This window comes from Daktulosphaira vitifoliae, unplaced genomic scaffold, assembly GCF_025091365.1.
Source record: "Daktulosphaira vitifoliae isolate Bord-2020 unplaced genomic scaffold, ASM2509136v1 Scaffold_2, whole genome shotgun sequence".
NCBI lineage: Eukaryota > Metazoa > Arthropoda > Insecta > Hemiptera > Phylloxeridae > Daktulosphaira > Daktulosphaira vitifoliae.
Genome location: NW_026099573.1, coordinates 2819382 through 2842162, shown reverse-complemented (window position 1 = coordinate 2842162; position 22781 = coordinate 2819382). Strand labels below are relative to the sequence as shown.

General features: G+C 28.9%; 1 long non-coding RNA gene across 1 annotated transcript; it reads right to left on the bottom strand.

Annotated features, from left to right (window-relative positions):
* Positions 1–732: 732 nt before the first annotated feature.
* LOC126898896 (uncharacterized) lies at positions 733–19302 on the bottom strand. The gene is made up of 3 exons (XR_007702414.1): positions 19104–19302; positions 14901–15021; positions 733–1250 (listed from the first exon to the last, which is right to left on the bottom strand). It is a non-coding gene; the product is annotated as an uncharacterized LOC126898896 (long non-coding RNA).
* Between the last annotated feature and the right edge of the window lie 3479 nt (positions 19303–22781).

The following is a 22781-nucleotide window of genomic DNA, read 5'->3' as shown; positions in this document are numbered from 1 at the left end:
AGCTGTATCTGACAATAATACGACCAATAATCATGTATGGTTCACAATGTTAGACGTTACGAAAGGCAGAAGAGGATAGATTACATATTTTTGAGAGGTGGGTACTCCGCAAAATATGAATTACTCCGAAAGAGACCACAACCAAGAACTGACGGAGATATTCAATAGACCAAGTATTTGTAACGAGATCAAACGTAGTAAGTTGGAATGGGCAGGACACGTATGTAGAAAGCAAGACTCAAAGGTTCAAAGAAAACCCAAGGAGCAAAAGACCACCGGGTAGACCAAGGATACGCTAGGAAGATGGAATCAAAAATGATTTCCTAAATGCTAGAGGAGTTGATTATGGAGGTATGGATTGGATGGAGCAGCGGAAAATAGAGAAGAATGGGGGAGGATTTGTTCTACGGCAAGATGATCTCAAAGGTCATGAAAAGAAAAAATTGGTACTTATATTTTCATAATAGTGGGCACATTTAACATTAAGTTTATATGTTGTAATTTTAGTTAAGTATGTTTTCATGCCCATGCGTGTTATACATGTACGTGTTATGTACTAGCGTTATTTTTTTTTATTAACTATCCAAACTTCAGTTATGGATCATTGATTAAAAAATAATAATAATCCAACCATCATTTGTTTTGTTAATTCTATTAAACATCTTATAACAAATCTTTATATTTAATTATTAGAACCATAAAATATAGGGGTAAAAGTGATAAAATTATACTTGAATTAAATTATAAAAGATATGTAAATGTCTACAAATCTAAAGACAAATATTGATAGCATTTAAGTACTGTAATATAATTATTTAATTAAAAATTATTCTATTACCGACAAAACTTTCAGTAATAAAATAACCTTTAAAGCATACAAATTTAACAACAATCACATGACTTTCGAGTTTTACGACATCGAGATTTAGTAGTAGCTGTCATTTCAAAAAGCGTTTTTAACGTTTTCTTTACACCATCAACTATTTCCATACAAGGTGCTGGATTGTTTTCCGAAGCCATTCTCATGGTCCAACATCTGTATTTGAGGGGATCATCTGAACAATTACAACCTGCATCTGAATCATTAGTCATAGTTTTCGAATCTGGTCCATTTGGATCATCACTAATAGATGTTGCTTCCTGAAGTGAAGGATTTTCAAAAGATTCGGGCTGTAATAACGACGTAGATGGACCTTGCTCTCTATTAGTAGATCTTTCAGGCACAATTTGATGTCGCTGGGGGTTCATAGCTTAAACATGAAATTATAAAACTCAAGTTTAATATTTTAATTGATATTGAATGTATTTTCATATTTATATAAAAGACATGATGTCGTTATGGGAACTAACATCTTAAAATATATCCATCAAAGATATTTATTTTCAACCTTCTCAAAACAACAAAAGGAGCACATTAACAGAAATTTTTTCTTTAGCCTCAGAGACTTTTTTTCCAATAAAATGTAAATTTGATTTATAACTTACAGAAAAAAAAAAGTTAATGTAATTTCTATTATTGTTATAAATTATGGATTTGAACGGTAAAAAATATTTTATTTTCCCTCAGTTTCAATCTAATTATAAACTGTGGAGAACGTCAAGTTCTAAGACTTTATCATTAGATTCAATTACACACACTTAGTAACATTCAAATTAAGGTAATATTTATTTATAGTGTTACGATTTTATTTTCAAAATACAAAACCTCCAAAATTGTTTTAGTACTTTTACAAATAAGAAAAAAATATAACTGTCAAATTAAAGTGGCTTTTAATTACTACTTTTGAATCTTATTATTTCTTTAAATATTTATCAGAAAGGCGCCCCAACGGCCCGCATATCTCATAGCTATGCGGGTCGCCTTGGATGGGGCGGCTTCTACCCCGTGGAAAGCCGTAGGAAAATGGAGGTAGGCCGAGGCTACTCATCATGTAATAGCCTAGACCCGGACAAGCAGGAAGATGGAATAGATGAAAGGAATGTGGACTGGGCCTAAGGGACCCATTCCGGGGAGACGAGGAGGCTCCCGTGTTGCGGGGGGACGGCGATATTCACCCGACACCCACCCGCCCGAAAACCCTATTCGACCTGTTGAACGTGTGCCAGTTCAGCAGGGTACCGCGGAGGACTGACCTTACAAGTCCACCCAAGAGGTAGCGGCTTAGCCCAAGAGCCTTAAGGCTCTCTAACGAGCTAGGTAGCCACACCCCTCGCCAAGTAATGGTCGCGGCGACTGTATGCACATCAGTCGATTGGTGTCTCGCCATGATTTCGGACTTCAAATCAAGGCGGCTGGCGTACTTTCGTACTTTCTCTTCGTGCCAGTCTTTGATGTTGGTGGCCGAAACAACCTGTACATCCAGGATAACGGATCTCGTACCTCTTGTCTCGTCCGCAATAGTTGCGACGAGGTCCGGCTTGAGATTACCATCCCTTAAGACGTAGAGGTGCTCACGCTCTACTTGAAACTGTTACTCTACTTGNTTTTACAAATAAGAAAAAAATATAACTGTCAAATTAAAGTGGCTTTTAATTACTACTTTTGAATCTTATTATTTCTTTAAATACCTTAAAATTGTTTAGGCTATCTATCTACTTGACTTTTTCTCTTACGTTACCATTTCAATAAAAAACAAGATAATCTTTATAAAAAATTAAAATTTTTTAGCTTCGATGCGAAGCTGAGAAGGTATTAATTTTACTATGTGTTTTTTTTTTTTTATGTCTGTTGCCACTTTTTCTCAGCTCTCACTGGACTGATTTCTTTCAAAAATACGTCAAAAGATCACAGATCGTATCTAGTTGAAGACATTACCCATAAAAATTGAAAAAAATTCCCTCGTTCCCCGTAAATGGGGGAAATATCCAAAAAAATTACAAATTTAAAAATCGGTAAATTTTGTCATTTTTCTCACTTTTTTTTCTTAAAACTTCCATAACTTTTTCAAAAATAAACAAATCAACATAAATTTTTTTTATACTAGAACCTTTGATATTTCCCTTTCATTTGATATAATTTTTTTGAAAATCTAACACTTAACCTGCTTATGCTTTTCGAAAAATGTAATTATCAGCACAAATTTTTTTTTTCTAAATACATTATAAGTACATCTTTCATTTGACATACTTTTTATTAAAATTCGACATTTTCCCCATATATAGGGGGCGTTCAAAACTTGAAATATTGTATAAAAAATAGAACTTATTCAACTTAACTTTTGAAAGTGTTCCGGAAATACTGCGTCCTTAAAACGTATATAAAATTAAAGCTTATTTTATGTACTATAAAATGAAAAAAAAAAAATTTGTCCCGACATCTTATCTTCTATGTGCAAATGACTGTCGAAATTTAAAAAAAAAAGGAATATTTGCGATAAGAATCACCTTCTATAAGGATGTTTTTTGTCCTTAAAACTTCAATAACTTTTTCAAAAATCAACAAATCAACATAATTTTTTTTTTATACTGAAACCTTAGGTAATTTCCTTTCGTTTGAAATCATTTGAAAATGTTCCGGAAATACTGCGTCCTTTAAACATATATCAAATTAAAGCTTATGTCATGCACTTTAAAATTAAAAAAAAAAATTTATCCCGACTACCTATCTTCTATTTGCAAATAGCTACCGTATTCAAAAATATGCTATTTTTCTATTAAAATTCTAGGTTTTGTATTTTATTTTATTTTAAAATATCTTATTAGGAGAATATATTGACTTTCATGAATATTATATAATTTAATTGACATAGAATAAAGGTCATAAGACATAAGAAATTAAACTTATTAAATTTTTTTTACTTTTTCATTTTCATACTAAATTTAATAATTATAATTAGTATTTATTCATATATTATATTTTAAAATCAAAGAACTACTAATTAGGATATAATCAAAGAAATAAGAGTTGATGTTGCTTCTGGAATAATCCACCAATTTCTCTAAATGAAACACTACCTACAGATTTGCATCGAAACGATTCTTATGATAGTGATTTTAATCACTGTCAAATATCATCTATACTTGTCCCATCTATGCCTTGTCTACACTGTGCCTCGACCACACTGTGATACCGTTTTTTTTATCATTATATCCAGGGAATTTAAGTGTGCCATATCAAATAACACAGGCAATTGTTCACTTACAAGGGGAGGTCACGGTGATGGGGTCACCGATTTTGATAAAATTTATATAGATCTAATCTATATTGAATACAGAATCAGACGTATTTGGAATTTTTTGCCAATGCCCCCCCTAAGTAGAGAAAATTGACTTTGAAAATTTTTAACTAGCTTAAATAGGGTCATTTTTCTTCTGAACAACAATTCGTGTTATGGTCCAGTCGACAGTACGTGATCCTCTAATACGTACAGGCTCGGTATCGAGTCTTCCTCATCACATGAAATTTTTTGCTTTTTTTTTCACTGTTTTATCTTTGAATTATTAATTTTATGTAATATTTGAAATTTTTTTTATAATAATAAATAAAATATATTTTTTATATTAACCTGGTAAGAGTATATAAATTATAAAGGAGAGAGATTTTTGAAAGGTTCAGTGCAAAGTTTTGCGTGGAGTTCATATTTTATGAATTTTTTTGAAAATTACAATAGATTAAATTAAAATATATAATGATTTTATATATATTTAATTCCTCATTATCATCTCTTTATAAATATACTCTTACCTGGTTAATAGTAAAAATATATTTTATTTTAATTATTAAAAAAATGTATGTTTGTTATATGACAAAAAGTCATAGTCAATTGAATAAATAATAATTTTTAATTTTTTTTTTTATTATTATTAATTTTGATTATTAAATAGATTATTAAAAATAATAATTTAAGAGTTTTAAATACACGTAAATATTAATCAATAAATATAATTCATTCAAATGAATAAATTTTATTCAATGAAAAAAAAAAAAATGATTAACTTTACTCCTTCATAAAATATGAATTCCACGCAAAACCTTGCACTGAACCTTTCAAAAATCTCTCTCCTTTATAATTTATATACTCTTACCAGGTTAATATAAAAAATATATTTTATTTATTATTATAAAAAATTTTTCAAATATTACATAAAATTAATAATTCAAAGATAAAACAGTGAAAAAAAAGCAAAAAATTTCATGTGGTGGGGAAGACTCGAGATTCCGAGCCTGTACGTATTAGAGGATCACGTACTGTCGACTGGACCATAACACGAATTGTTGTTCAGAAGAAAAATGACCCTATTTAAGCTAGTTAAAAATTTTCAAAGTCAATTTTCTCTACTTAGGGGGGGCATTGGCAAAAATTTCCAAATACGTCTGATTCTGTATTCAATATAGATTAGATCTATATAAATTTTATCAAAATCGGTGACCCCATCACCGTGACCTCACCTTGTTAGTTCGTTTATTTTTTTAATTATACTTCAGTAATTATTTTTGATAACTTAAGTAATTCTCTTAAGTTTATGTACAATTTTTCAAGTTTTAAAATGTAATGTTACTACCTGTGATAAGGAATTCTAGCTTTTTTCCAAAATAAAATTATTTTTTTAATAACTAATTTAGTGGTTTGGCGTAAATTAAATTTTACATGTCGCTAATTGTAAAATAAAATGTTTAAAACTTGTTGGTTAGATGACAATTTAATTCCAATTATTTTATTCTTGCACATGTCCAACTAAATAAATATCACCTTGTATCCGAAAGTTGTCTTTAAATGAATCTATAATATTTATAAATCGTAGAATAAAAGATATAAAAGGTACCCTCTAATGTATTACGAACGATAAGTCAAATATAGTCATGACGGTGGACATAGGAGTAGGTAGCCCACACTGGTTTGACACGGCCCGTAATAGTGTACTATTTATTTACAGTATATTAGCACGTTATTTGCTCGTGATTATCAGTTGTCCACCTTCGCACTCATTAGTGTTGACGATAACACTAGTTTGTCTTATCCGGCGGTCGGTAGACAGGACAAGTCAGGGGGTGCAGCACCGCGAGACACATCGGCGACTATGTAAACTAGTTCATCTGTGACTTGCATTCCATACATGCCGTATTATTTACCAGCGCCTTATATTGTTAATCCGCACTTTTTGGATCATCCGTCATTTATATATTATATTATAATAATATTATTATAATTTAAAATAAAATAAATTGACTTCATAGTCAAATCATAACGGCGTTACATTTAATTTATCATTAACTTTTTATTATCGTGTCAGGTTGACCTGCTACCTTATATAAGTTGGAGGGGATTAGTGTTACCTGCTGAGCAGAGAAGTACACGAGAGTATTCTAAAATGACCAGACACAAGAACCAATTCAACAAATAAGGACATTTAGCAGTTATTCTTCTTTAGTTCTTTTTATAAAATTTAATTTTCCAAAATTAAGTAAATTAGTTTGGTTTTGATAATAGTTTTAAAAAGTTGGTTTTCTGCAATAGACAAATTTATAAATAATATAATAGTATTGATTAAGGGTTAATATGATTAACATGTAGAGCAATTTTAAGTAAAAACTAACTGCATGAGTACCTGTGCATTGTGGTAGGTATAATTCACGTAACCGAAAATAAGTGATTAAGTATTGGTGTCGTTATCTCGTGGAGTGCCGTAACCGTATTTCCGTCTTCTACTAGGCTTTGGCGGTGCTCTACAGTGGTCGACATACGTCTTGTGCACTTGTGTAAGGCGTGTGCCATATTGTTAATATGTCGGCATTATACTGCAGCTACTATGACATTCTTAAGGGTACTAACTCAAGGCGAATGTTCTATCGTTCTTTTAGTAATCGCTGTCATTGCACTGCGGTGGTCGATATATGTCTAAGGAACTCATTCAAGACGAATGCCCTACTGTAATGTGTCGTCGGTACTCTACAGTTTTCAACTTAAACATCGATATGAAAAATTGCGAGAACTTCAAGCAGAGTTTGAATTAATTTAATACAAGATTGAAGACATCGCTGAAGACGATGAGTAGCAAATTTGCTGAAACTATTTCAACAAAATAGTATTAGAGTTCTAGTTTAAAAATCACAAGTTATAGATAATTGAAAATGCCCGTTACATCACTGACTACTTTCAGTGGATGCTATGATGAGTGGTTAACTTTTAGGGACACATTTTGTTCAACGATTCACGATAATTAGGATATTGATGAAATAGAAAAGTTCCATAATCTAAGAGCAGTTCTCAAGGATGAAGCGAGAAAGGTGATTATGTCATAAGAAACAACTGATGACCACTATTCAATTGCATTGAGCTCAATTTGTTAGTGTTATCATAACCAGTGGTTAATTATAGACACTTATGTGACGGAGTTATTCAAGTTGCCAGAGCAGAAGACAGAAAATTAAGGCCAGGATGGTGCTTCTGAAAAAGGGTGACAAGCCCGAGGGTCTCCCCTCGTCGTACCGACCGCTTTGCATGTTGGACGACCTGGGGAAAATCCTTTAGCGGTTACTGGTCAAACCCAACCTGACTGACGTCGGCGAATTGGCCGAGAGTCAGTTCAGTTTTAGAAGGGGTAGGTCTACGGATGACGAGGCCTCCCTCTTCAGGGACTTTGGGCACCGATCAGGACTTTGGGGTAGCGATCCCACTTAAGGACTCCATGACTTATCTGGGTCTGGTCGTAGACAAACGCCTAAAGTTTGGAGCGCACATTACTCGTGAGGCCATAAATTGCCTGGCGGGACTCATGCCCAATCTGGGAGGATCGAGGGAGATGCGGCGTAGACTATTAGTCAGCGTCACTGTCGTCAATGCCGCCCGCTGACCTGCTCACCAAACCCGAGGACCGGCTGGCGCTCAACCGGATGACCATGCTCCGGCTGCGGACTCGTCTCTTGGAGGAAACGACGAGAGGCGAGTGGACCATGTCCATCATAGGACCTGATAGGCTGTACAGGTGGGTGGACCGGACTCACCGGACGGTGAGATGACTTATCGTCTCACCCAAGTGATGTCCGGCCACGGCTGCTTTAACGAGTACTTGCACCGTATTTGTAAAGCAGCCACGCCGACGTGCGACTATTGATCGGAACGCCTGTGAGAGGTTTACAGCGCTTTGCACACCTTCTTCCGGTGCGAGGCCTGGGCCCAGGAGCGGGACTCTTTGGAGTCCCAACTAGGGTCCACGTTCCGAGTCGGGTATATGGTGGACCTGATGTTGGTTAACCAGGAAGCATGGTTGCTCGTCCAGGCATTTATTGAATCTATCGTGAAAAAGACATAAAGAGATAGCCACGTCACCCGAAACAGGAGGACCTAAGGCGCTGGTTTAGGCCGGTGCCTTAGGTTCTTATTTTTGTGTTTTATGTTTTGTTTTGTGAGTTATTTTGCCAACCCTCCTTAACGGTTCCCACTCTGGATCCGGTTAATGGGAGGGGACCACACTATGTTGCAAATCAGCTGTTGATTAATTTTGGGCTGATTCACAACGTGGTGTTTTGAATTATTAAGACGGCGTATACCTCCTTGAAGTAATGTCCAACAGTAGTCCCAGGGTGGCCCACAATAAGCTGATCGTGGAAAAAAAAAGAAGACGGAAACTGTTAGGGGTCTTCAAAAATCAGTTGACAACTTGAGTAGTCACATTTATTCATTACCATCATTAGAAGAGTCAACGATAAGTGAGACGTAGTACTAGTTCATATAGTAACTAGCAAAATACATGCAGTTACTCTGCGTGAATGAAAATATACACGGACTGACAACGAGCCACAAACAGTAAGTAAGCTTGAAGATATTCTCGAACATAGATGATTAATTTTGAAATATGTTGAGGCGGCTAATCATACTAAGTCCAACGTGGAGGCTAAAGAGGAAAAAAATAAAAAGCCAGAGAGAAGACATCAATGATGAAAGGTATTTGTTGAATCTAACACAGTGAAGTACAATTAGCAAAAAAACATCAAACTATGGTCATTCAAACCACGATATATTATAATATATTATAATCATTTATATATATAACGACATATTAATTTCAATTAAACTATTAATTAACTTAAAATTAAATTTCACCTATGGTCCAGTAATCATACTGATAGGTGTGACACCTCGCCTAGGTGGTGGTAACTTGCTACTATAGCTAGTCATTATGCAAGTGACAAACTACGTTGTTATTGCAGGCCGAAAAAAAGTCCACTTGCAAACTCTCAAAACTGAAGGAATAATAATTCTGTGTCCCCATAACAACATATTTTGTTCTACATTCAACATTTCCTGTTTTGTCAACTTAAGGTTAACCTTGTACAATTTAATATTTTATTTTATTCAATAAAGGATCTATACTTTTTTCCTTTTGCACTAGTTCAGCGTTCATTATTCTGAACTCACCTACGCAGTATAAATATGATATTTCTGACATACTTTCTTACCTACATCAACTGGTTATCTAGATAAAATATCAGCACTGTGTTTTTTCTGAGGTAACAAACTAAATATTAAAATTATATCCTGCCAAGAAGATAGCATACCTCTGTAACCTACCTGTTGTAACTAAGGGACATTATTTTTAGGTCCTAATATATTGATAAGAAGTTTTCAATCACATCTATGGTGAAATGGGTTTCTCATCAATTTCTTCAATCTGTTAACACCAAAAATAATGGCTAAAGCCTCTTTATCTATTTAGTTAAAATTCATTTCTGCAAAATATAATGTTTGCAAAGCAAATATTATGAGATGTTCTTGGTTATTTTCATCAGTTGGTGAACGGATTCAAAATACACAAGTAGACTATGATGAAAGACACTCAGTATTATCTTCGAAGGATTAATTTATCAAAATGTTAGTGGGATCTGAACGTTCAAGATAAATGCATGCTGTCCCATCTAATACTTAAGCATCTCTGCGGCAACGGATAATTGTAATCCATTCACGAATTTAACATTAATTTGTTTAGGTGACAGCGTAGATGCGATTTATACTGACCTCAGAAAAGCCTTTGATAATGTAGATCATCATATTTAATTAAGAAATTGACATATCGTGTGGTTAATCGACAAATGAAATCATGGATTTGTCTTATTTAGTTAATAGAAAGCAACAAGTCAAGATTGAAAAGTATACGTCTACCGTCTTAAACGTGCCATCAGGAGTTCCCCAAGGGGCACCTGTCATCTCTTCTATTCATCCTATTTATGAATGACGTAAACTACTGTTTTCAACAAAATAAATACTTACTGTTTAGGAAATAACCCAAAGTTTTAATTGTCATTTGTAACAGATAATGATTCTATAAAAGATAAGTCTGATTTTTTAATTGATGCCAATGAAATTATATATTAATTCTAATAAATTTTCACAAATCACTTTCATTCGCAATAAAAGTTACTCGGTATAAAACTACAAAATAAATAATAAGAATAAAAATAGTTATTAGTGAAAATAATTTTGGTGTATATTAGTCGAATGGTTTGTCTTTTGCAGAACACATACCTTTTATTTGTAATAAAGCATCTAGAAATCTTGGTTTCCCGAAAAGAAATTGCGGAGATTTTAATAACATAGTATATCTAAAAATTTTATACTTTGCCTTAATTTTAAATTAAAATAATAATTTAAATTTGCTTTATATATATTTTTTCTGTTTTAAGATTTTAGTAATATGCTAAACTTATTGTACACCTATACTGAAATATTATTGCTTTAACATTAAATACTCACACCGCCAATAATTAGGTAGTTAATTTATATTTATATCTTTTTCTTCCTCGCCTTAATCCCGACTACTTAGGGTCGACCACCCTTATCCTAAACTTCCACTTGACACGATCTACCTCTCACATCATCTACGCACACATCAGCTGTCCTAATATTGTAGTCAATAGAATCCCTCCTTCTCTTTTTTGGTCTTTCTCTTCCTATTCTTCCTTCCACATCCATTTCTATAACTGTTCTTACAGCTTCCGATTCTTCTCTTCTCATAACATGACCAAACTATCTAAGTCTATTTTCTCTCATCTTATCCACGATTGACGCTACATCTATACTCACTCTTATATGCTCGTTTCTTATCCTATCTTCTCTAGTCACTCCACTTATACATCTAAGCATTCTCATCTCTGCTACACTCAATCTCTGCTCAACTTTCTTATCAACCACCCAACACTCTGAACCACACACCATAGCTGGCCTCACTATAGTCTTATAGAATTTACCTTTCAGCCTCATTGGAATTCTTTTATCGCATAAGACGCCAGACGCTTCTCTCCACTTCAACCACCCACACATAATCCTGTGTCTTACATCCTAGTAAATACCACCACTTTTTTGCCCAACTGACCCTAAATACTTAATACTTTCCACCTCTCCAATCACGTCTCCGCCTATTGTCACTTATCTTCTCATTTCACCTACCTCATGTTCTCCTTTGTCAAACTCGTACACTATATACTCTGACTTATTTCTACTTATTCTTAAACCCTTTTCTTCAAGATCTGATTCCACACCTCTAGCATTTTATTAATTTCCTTCTATTTTCTCCTATTAACACTATATTATCAGCAATCAACATGCACCACGGCACCTGTCCTTGTATTTCTCGAGTAATTTTATCCATCACTATAGAGAATAAGTAAGGGCTTAATACAGAACCTTGATGTACTCCTACTGTTATCAGAATACCTTCTGTTACTCTTTTTACACTTTTTACCCTGGTACAAGTAGCTTGCTTGTGGCAGTGGATAACTGGATAACTGAAGAAATTAGTGTCTGAATGATATCTTAAATGAAATACGCTCATTTAGATTAATCAATTTTGATAAAAAAATATTTATCTATTTATAATTTTTTTATCATATTATTACTTTTAATTTTATTAGTTGACATTTTATTTTACCCATAATCAAACAATATAAATATGTATCTATGTTGTTTCTAAGAATATAAATCTGTAGCGTTTCATACGGTAGTAAATCATCGATTTTTTTTTAAATAAAAGTTAAAACTAATTATAATTACTTGTTATAAGTTAAATTTCTTAATAATATTACTACCCCTTCTTATAAATGTCCTTTTATTTAGAATAGGGAATTCCCCATAATTATTTTTTTTTCTCATAAATTATGTATGTAATGTTTAAACACGTGCATATATATGACGCCACAACGCAAATTGTGTTTAAGTTCCATAGATCAAAATAAATTTTAACGTAATTTTTTTTTAAGTAAATTACATATTTTAAGTCGACTACAATATACACACTTACAATATTACAAACAAGATTACAAAAAAATGGTTGGGTTGGTTTATTTTCAGTAGTATCATAATTTTAAAAGAAAGGAAATACTTTCTTGAGGTGATGACTGTCCAAATTGTTATGAATAACTAAAACACTCAACTGTTTGTGCCAATGTACATCAATAATACCTTTAGAATATTTTTCTCTTAGGGCACTACTATTAATTATTAACAAGCATTTCATTAATTTTTTTTTACACTTATTGTTAAAAATTCAAATATAAATCTTCTTTAAATATAAATTATAAAATATTTGAGTTTTTCTAATTGATATTTATATATTTTATTACTTTATAATAATATTTAATATAGCATATTTTGAATATATAAAATTACTTTTTATTAATAATATTGATAATTGTTATCAACAAGTAAGACTAATTTGTTTTTCTTTACATTTTAAACGATTTTTATTTTAGCTAATATTTTTATTGAAAGTCTATGTTCAACAGTGGATATCACACAATCCATTCTATTCCTATCATTAGTCCTAGTGTCATAAGTATTTTTAAATATTGGATACGTTTTTATATCGCTCATGACTCATATTTTATTTATTATGCAAGATCGCTTAAAAACCTTACAATTGAATTTTATTGAGTCGACAATTTCAGTTAGGGGTAACTCTTTTATTAATACCCATAACACTACCTCTTACTTGTTGTTATTTTCCCCTGACATTCATTAAACCTTATAAAATATGAAGATCATCAATATAATTTAATTTTCCGTTTACTTTTTTTTTATTTCATTTGAAGTTATGTATTTATCGTTATTATAAATTTTTCATTAATATTTGTAGGTTTATTTTTACTTATTACGATTTAATCGTTATTCGGTTATAATCATAAAGGTTCAGTAGAGTTATAAATTGAAAAGTTACATGTAATGTGTATTTTTGAAAATGTTAGCTCAATTGAATCTTATCAATCTTAGGTCATCGAATGTGCTGTCCACATATTTTCATTTAAAAATTATTAATTAGAAGACATTTTTATATACAAAGAGTTTTGTGTAACGATCTTGATATTATTGAAGTTTTAATTGCAAGCAAAATATTGTTAATTACTGACGCTGATGTCTCTGATTGGCGCAACAACTTTTTTATAACTAAAAGGATTTGATGAGAGTTTACTTCGGTTACTGCTACTCTTCGCTAGCGCAGCTAATACGTTTATAGTAACTATGGTTACTAGTTGCGGATCGATAACGCCAGCCTGCCATTCGCTGCCGTTACTTATACCCGTCTCTTTATCTCGCTTGTACCCTCTACTCTTACACTGTTTACTGCCAAATTCACTTTATCGTCTCTTTTTCTTTTTCTCTGAACTCTCTTTTTTTCTTCATCTGACGACCAATCGTTTAATTGCGTATTTGTATATAGACATTAAATACACAATTCACTCCGTTAACAAAAAAAATTATTTTTAAGCCATTTTTGCAAATAGCATAACGTTTTTCATTAAAAGCATTAAAAGATATATTTTTATTATATTTGTGTAAAACTAACCTACCTGTTTTGAATTTTTTCAAAATGTATCACTAGACAATTACAAATTAACTTTAATTATATTTGTATTGTTTAATATAAAGTGTAATAATGATATGAGAGTTAAACTTCAGCAATTGTTTAAATATTGACTGTAACCCATAAAAATAAAATTACTCAATATTAATTAAACATTTATTTATTTATTTATTTATTTTTTTAATGAAAAAAAAACTTGATAATCAGAAAACAAACAAAACAATTCGTAAAAATAAGCTTTTATAAAAACTGTTTTAAAATTTAATCATTTAGTTGCAAAAAGATTTCAAAATATTTTTTTATAATATTGATTTTTTATGACCAAATTAGATTACAATTAGAAAAAACAAAATTTAAAAAAAAATCTTTAGATATACGTTTTTTTTCAACTTGACTTAATTAAATAAAAACTTTTATTATAAGAACATCTTAATCACCTTGTCAAAAAAAGGTAAAAATTACTCATTAAAATTCTCGTTGACTATATAATTTGCTCTTGGCATTCACCGCGTGCCTTATGAAGAATAATTTTACACATAATTGACCAACGGAGAATGCGAGGAGCATAATTGTTTTCCTGTGTGTCTGTATTTACTAGAAATAAATGTAACTTATAAATAAAAATATAATTGCATGGTAGCTTCTTTTAAAGTTGTAAAAGCTAAATGGATTGAAGACGTGAAGTAAAAAAAAATAGATGTTTGAATAATTTGAAATGATGATTTTACAGTAGCGTATTTTGAAAAAAATTTATAAATTTGATTAGAGATTGAAGTAAATATTTCTTTTTTACTTTACCACTCTAAGTTTTTAAAGAGCTAATATTTTAATTTATCATTTTAATTTCATAAATATTTGAAATTATTTTTCTTCTAAAAAAGTTTTTAATTACGTTCCAAGTTAGTAATCGGTAATTTTTGTTTACCTCTCCCCTTTAAAATACATTTCTTTAATTCTATATAAATATCTATGGTGGTTAAAATCCAGTTTTATTAATTAAAATAATAAATTTACATTTAAAGTATAGTATATTAAATATAAATTAAAATACTACATTAAACAAATTTTGTTTAGCATAATTATTTTACATATAAAATTATACTACTTACATAATTATTAAATGTTTTCTTTTAAAGCAAAAATATTTTTCATAAATCACAAATCATAATTACAATTATGATTAAAAATTATGTCTTTGTGAGTAAATGGAGACAACAGTCTTCATAAAACCTGTGAACATATAATAATAATTTTTTTAATAAAAAAAAAAGTAAAATCACTTAAAATGGATATGTATTTTTTCTTAATAAGTCAAAATATAATTTCTATAAGAAATTTATTGATTAATTATCAATAGAACTTTTATTTTAATTTATAACTATAATGATCTCATTCTCAGTTGGAGAATAAATAATTATTTTTAAATTCTTCATCTAATTACAAATGAACTTAATAATTTAACTTAATATTTGAATAATTGTTACCGAAAATTCTCTAAACAAAACTAAATTTAAGTGAACGTGTTGAATCTAAAGATGAACATTAAAATATAATCCCCACAAACTTGATATTAATTTCATTTACGAAAAGATTTTAATAACATCAAATATTAACTTATTCAACTAAGTAACTTATTAGAATTAATCATTCAGCAGTAATTTATGCATCAATACCACAAAGTGATAAAAGAAAAAACACTGTTAATTAAGCTATTTAAATAGTCAACTACTCATTTAACAAAGACTAATTTGAATTTATTAAAAAAAAAATTTCAAAAAGTTACTAGAGTATTAATATGTATAGTATATTTTACTGAACATTGTTCTAATATTTTTTAGCTGACTATATAAATATAAACTTACTAAAAAATACTTATACTTCAATGTACAGGTATTATATAATTGGATAACTTTATGTAGTTTCGTTTGTTTTACTAGTTTATTGATTTCATAAAAACAATTTTTTCTGTCGAATAGTCTTCAAAATACAAACAAATGTATGTATAAGTTATGAGGGAGTTGAAAGGTATAAGGTCCTATTATTTAAATTTTTTTCCGAAATTCCAGAAAATTAGAAATGAGTGCTCAAAAAAAAAAGGTAAATCAATTTAAAAAATAATTAACTGTAACATTAATAAGTAAACTGGGGTTATCGAATTTTTAAAAACGAAAAATATTCGTTTTATTTTTTGGAAAATTAAATTTCAAAGTGCCATGTAATTGTACAGTAAATTTTAATTTTCGAGGATTCTTACTTTCAAAGAATTCACTTATTCACTAGTTCGACGGCTTAAAAGATATATTATAACATGTCGAATATTTTATCAGCAAAAACTGAATTATGAAAAGAAATTGATTTGACTTGTTTTTTTCGTGAATCTTTCATATTTTGTTATTTAAAGATATTTTTTAAGGAGAAGAAAATTGAATCAAAAGTCACACAATATTGTTCAATTTTCTGCAATGAAAACATTGCATTTAAACAAGATTATATTATGTTAAATTAGGAATATTTTAATGAAAAATCACTCAAAATTGTACTTTAAAGAATAATCATATAGATGCGAGTTACTACTTTTTTTATTATTGTATTTTATTTTAAGCAATTAATTAAAAAAGTATAAAAATAATATTATAGTACTTCTTAGCATACTCAAAATAATATAATATCAATCAATTTTTGTATAAATTATCTGGTCTAAATTTGTTTTTGGAAGGTCAAATATTTTACTAATGCTTCATTTAAGTACTATATAATAAATATTTATAATATTTAAAGGTGCTATAAAAATTAATGGTTATTCTATTTTAAAAATATTGTTATATAACAGCAAATTTAATTTTTTTGATTTTCAATGTCTTACTACAGTCACTATATCAACCCATAGTTGCAACACTATTCGTAATTAGTTATTATTATTACCAAGTAATTATCAACTATAACTAATAGAATACAATGATTAAAATTAATTTCGTGTCCAGAACCATTAATATAAATTTTTCGTTTTTAATGTTTTTAAAATTTATAATTAATAATAATACTTTAATGATAACACTTTTTTTATTTTGTCTGGTTTAATGTTATAACTATGAATTATAAATTATGTAGTAATTAAAACAAATTATATTAGGAAACATACACAATTATGTTGACTAATGTTTATTTGGCATATTTTATGCATCATCTGAATATGCTTAGGATTTTCAATTTTTAAACATCCCGTCTATCAGTTAATTGATTTAACATTTCTGCTTTACCCGGACTGATTTTTCTCAACGATATGGCTTAAAAATATCAAATCACATCTAGTTGAAGTTATCAGTATTGATAATTCGGATAAGGGAGTCCACCCTTATTTTTTACAATAATAATACCTCAAAAATGTGTGTAGACATTTTTAAATAAAATATTTAAGTAATTTAAATTTGGAATATTAAATTTAATGTTATCAGATTTTGTTAACACTCGTAAAATATTCTTTGATGATAAATTATTTCTTATACATAAATTGATTTGTTAATAATAAAGTTACTCGCGAAATTTAAATCATAATGAGAATTTATTTATGGCTATTTTAAAATACATTTATTTCTCGTTATATCAATAACTGATAATTTTTTTAATCCATCCCTCAAACCTTATAAGAAGAAATGACTTTATTTTTATGTCAATATACATAGTTTATTTGACCTTGGATACTTCTTAATGTAAACAATAATTGGTAGTCATTTTTTGTAGTTAATGTTATCATTTTTACTGCAATGATAAGAAATAAAAATTTATTTATTTTGTAAAAATGTAGAATTATCCCGAAAGTGTATTATTTAATTATGCTTAATACATCAATATACCTATTATATATTTAATAGGTTTATAAAATTGTGAAAAAAATACTTTTTAATTACTATTAAATTTTAGAAAATGTTTAAATTTAGCAAAAATGGCTGACTGATTTAATCACCTCCCTATATATTATGTGTAAATATTTATTAATAACTATTCATTCTGTTAATTCTAAGATTTTATTTTTTTTATATAATAAAAAGTGTATTTTTAGAAAAAAGTTTTTATTTTTTATTTATAGATTATATTTAATTATTTTCAATTTAAAAAAAAAGATCTAGAAAATTACTGGTTAATAATAACATTTATTCCAGAAAATTATAGTATTTTTAAGTCAAAGTAAAAAGAGAAACGCAGCTATAATTATACAGTCAATATGTTGAATTATTATGAACTACAGAAATACTACTACTAATTTCAAAAAAATATCTTTATAAAAGATAAATGTTTAAGGTAATCTTATAAAAAATTTTCTTTCGGTTCGTTGATTTTTTTGAAATAATTCAATTATACCGCGGAGAAGTTATAAATAATCTAAATTTTGTATTCATATTGTTTGAAATTATGGTAGTGTTAGTTCAATGAGACAATACTGTGATATTTTGACATATCTTTAATATAGATATGTTTACTAGGCTTTAAAAAAAAATGACGACAGACGAAAAAAAATATCTTATTAATATAATAAATCGAATTTTATTGAAGCAAAATGATCTAATAAAGAAAATCGCTGATTGATAACAAATTTCAAACTAATATTATGAAAGTTATTTATTTCAAAAAATATAAACTTTCGGTGAATATGGATTCAAAGAATTTTTATCATTAGGCAATTTTTATAAGAAATGTGAAATAGAACATTAATTCGACATATACACTGCTCTTTTTGGCAAGATTTACAAATGTTCATATTTTCTAAAATAATGGCTGAAAGGTCAAAAAGGATTTACAATTTTCTTTTAATTTTTATCGATATAATAAAAAATTTAATGCTTTTTATATGATAAATAATCTTATAAATTAAAAGTATTAATGTCACTCTCTTATTATTGCTGATTAATACATTACTTAACTAGTTGCAAATCTAAAATGATATTGTAGGAACTTTTTATTATTTTATACTTCTACATGAAATTGTTGACAACATTGATTATTTGCACTTCTTAAAAATAATCTAGCTATAGTTTATGCCTTCATGGTCTATTAATCGCTTTTTTATCACAAACCAAATTTAAGCTTTTTCAACTTATAATCAAAGTACAACGCACTCTGAGAAGACTATTACTTCCACGTATAAGCACACACTAATGAAAATAAAACTTTGAAAATCAATGGATGACAAAATTACTTTTAATAACAAAAAAAATTAACACAATTATTTTATGATGCGTGTTCAAAACTTGAAACAGTCGCTTGTCCTTGATACAAAATTATTAACACAAGCAAGTTATTACTTTAGCTTATCTTACCCATAAATTGACGAAATTTAAAATAGTTGTTTATTCTAAATTTAAATATGGAATAATTTAATATATATACATATATATAAAATATACACATGAAAAGTAGATTCGCACTTTTAGATAGAACTGCTACGTTCAGCACGTGCTCCAGCCGGTCGTCGCGATTGCACTGGGTTGCTGCCGATCTCATCTGCTACTACCCTTGTGTAGTATTGATAGGGACTGCAGCAGCAATGTCAGGGGAGCCTGGTAAACGGTCCTGCAAAAGCTTATAGCAGCCCACAGCATCCCTTCGCCGGCACATGGTTAGTTACTCCACCCCCAGCGTCGGCGTCGAACTGGCTGCCAGCGCACACGCTCTCGCATCACTTCGCCCTCATTTTCCAGGGGTTGATGGATCTTTCCCTTACCTTACCTTCTATAACTCATACTCTTGGTATTTTCCTGTTAGTAAAAAAAAACCCCGAAAATAAATACTTCATTTATTAGTAATGTCTATCAGGTAGTATTTTAGTAATCGGTAATAGTTTAATAATACTGTTCATGCTATATGACCATATCTACGAATATTTGCGTCATTATTTAAATATAGTCTAATTTTAACACATTTTTTTTTATTGATCGACAAAAAGTATTAGTAGAAAACAGTATACTAAGAAATCATAAGTTACAAACATTTATATTTTACATTACTTATAATCAAATTAGACATAATATTTACAATAATAATTAACAATTTATTGAGATAATTTACATTATAGATTTTACAAATTTATATGTTACGTTATAGCAAGTCTTTTACATTTTAAATTTGTTTGGTGTTAGCTCGCTATTTGGTACATGTATTCGATTATTTACCATAAATTATATTAATGGTTAAACTAAATAGATACCCTGAGGATATTCAAAATATTATCAGACGTATATATGGAATAATGTACTTTTTAATTATAAATTGATTACATATGATTTCATTTTATTTTTATGGTCATAAAGTTTCGAAACTTTAACTATTTAGTTGTAAATATTGTATGATTAATATTTTAAATATTCTGATAAGTATAACGTCAATAAAATTTAGATACTATAAACTCAATGATGTTAATAGACTTTTCCTATATATACTATAAAAAAATTTCTCTACACCTTTTAATTAGTTTAAAAACTAAACTAAACCAAACCCCTTATCGTTTTTAACACTTATTATTAAATTTATGGCTTTATATATAGTGTTATAGTTTTTAATTTATACATTGTGAGGATTTAACTTTTAAAACTGCAGTAACGATACCATTACATACTTTAAAAAGTATTTTAAATGTTAAAATTGACAAAAAATGATTTTTATCATAAAAACTGTTTGTGCCTCCTTTGAAAAAATTTTGGACCCACTCCAGTGGTAAAAAAGTTCAAGGAAAAACGTTAACTTTTAATGGAATATTTAGGATAAATTTTTGTGTTAAATTAAATAAGACTCAACTCAGTCACTTTAAAAACTTTCGCTGAATATTTATTCTTAATATTAATAATTACTACCGTTAAAAATGAAAAAAATTCAGTCGGGATTTAGCATAGTAGACATGAGGCATACATATAAATTAGTATTTATTGATATCTGATAGTAATTAAAATTACTATTCTAGTACAATTCGCTGTTCACATAAAACACATTAAAAAAAATTATTATATATACTTAAAAATCGATTATTAGAGAGGACAAGTCATTGGAACGTTTTTCATTTTTTAATCTTATTCAGGTATCACATTAAACAAAATTTAATTTCAAATGACTTAGAATAATTTGAGTATGTAAAAATACTACAAAATCGCTCATTTTTAACAATTACGTGATATTCGGCTTTAATATCTTATAATTTCTAAAAAATAAAATTTCAGAAAGTTTTTATTTTTTCATCTTAAAGTACATTAAATTAGTTTTAATTTAGCATTGGTTTAAAAAAAATCGGGTTTTTGAAAACTTATCAAAAGTAAATTTTTACTTCCTTTATCAATAAACCATACAAGCTGACCTATCTCCCCGAATAACTGTTCTGGTTTATAGAATTTTGTTGTAGAATCTATTTTATATTGACAAAAACTCAAATTCAAATTAAAATGCTTGATTGCTAGGATTGTATGTTTTAGATTAATTTTTTTTTAGGGACACAAAAAGTCATAGTGGGTGCGATGGCACTTTCTGAATCCCTCCGAGAGTCTATGCAATTAATATGAAAGTATAAATGATTATAAAAAAGTCTCCAACAAGTTTTCTTAATAGAACAGTACATTAAATTAAAAAATAAATGTTCATTATTTAATTCTAAAATCTAAATGGCTTAACATATGAGAACTTTAACAGTGATACACATCTTGTTCGTTAATAATTCTCACGGCCATAATGATGTTACGTCAAGTCGACAGCCAGTGTAAAAATTCTGTTAAACCATTCTAAGGTCAATCCTAAATGTCTGCAATAGAGACTAAGAAGATGATGACGATTATAAAATCTGGATACAAAGCCTGCAGTAACTAAGTTTATATTTTTAATGGAATTCTATTTTATATAAAACAAAAAATAAACCTTTTAAATTAATTTCACTCAAAAATTGAAGGAGTCTTATTGAAATTGAAAGATATTAAGCTAAAAAGATATTGTATTTACAATGATATATTTTTCTTTCTTTAGTTTTTGTATGTCCGTATCTCAGATCTCACTGGATCGATTTAGCTTATCAATAGTAAAAATAAATTCAAATTTAATCTAGTTGGAGCAATTTTTTTTTCTTCAATAATTAAAAACCCTCACTCAATTTTAGTTATTAAAAATATATCTCGAAATTAGATAGTGGTCGAGAATAGCAATTTTAATATTATTTTTTTGCATTTTCAAATTATAATAATTTTTATAGAAACGGTCGGATATATATGAAATTTTAATCAATAATATAATAGATAATAATTTTCTTTTAATATGCCACTTAAAAAAGTTTAATTAAAAACGATTTTTTTTTCATTTAGATATTGATGATAGCACTTTTTAAACTTATATAAAATTGAAGCTTATTTTAACTTAAATTTAAGCTAATTTACTTTAAGTAAAAAAAAAAATCTAACGAACTTCTACGAGTAATTTGTCTCCTCAGTTAAAATTTATGAAATGACCATTGAAATTTTTCATTTGTTTTTTAGGCCTTCTCTATTTAGTAGTCATTATATATAAAAAATATATTATATATAATGCCTACTAAATACATGAAACATGAATAAATACATAACATAAACTATACCATAAATATCATATTCTATAACATGGTTCCTTTATTAAGAATTATTATACTTTAGCTACTGAGTTCAAAAAAAATTTCAGTGGTGGTGTATTTTATTGGCAATCCTCGATGAATAAGCAATAGAGTACAAATAACCATGAAACAACTAATTCATAATACGAAAAAAGAGGGGTGATAGTGTTCAGTGGGAATCTGCAACGAGGGAGGGTTTTTTGGGGTTACAATAACAAAAAAAATAAATAAATATAATGTCACAGCGGCAGCACTGGTCGCGAAGCAAAAGGGTGTCGATAACTTCGCTGGGTCCGTAACCAAGGCAACGACGCTCTTGTGCCACCCTCCTCTCTCGCACCATCTGTCATCCCTTTTTGAAAATCACGGATTTCCTGATTACTAC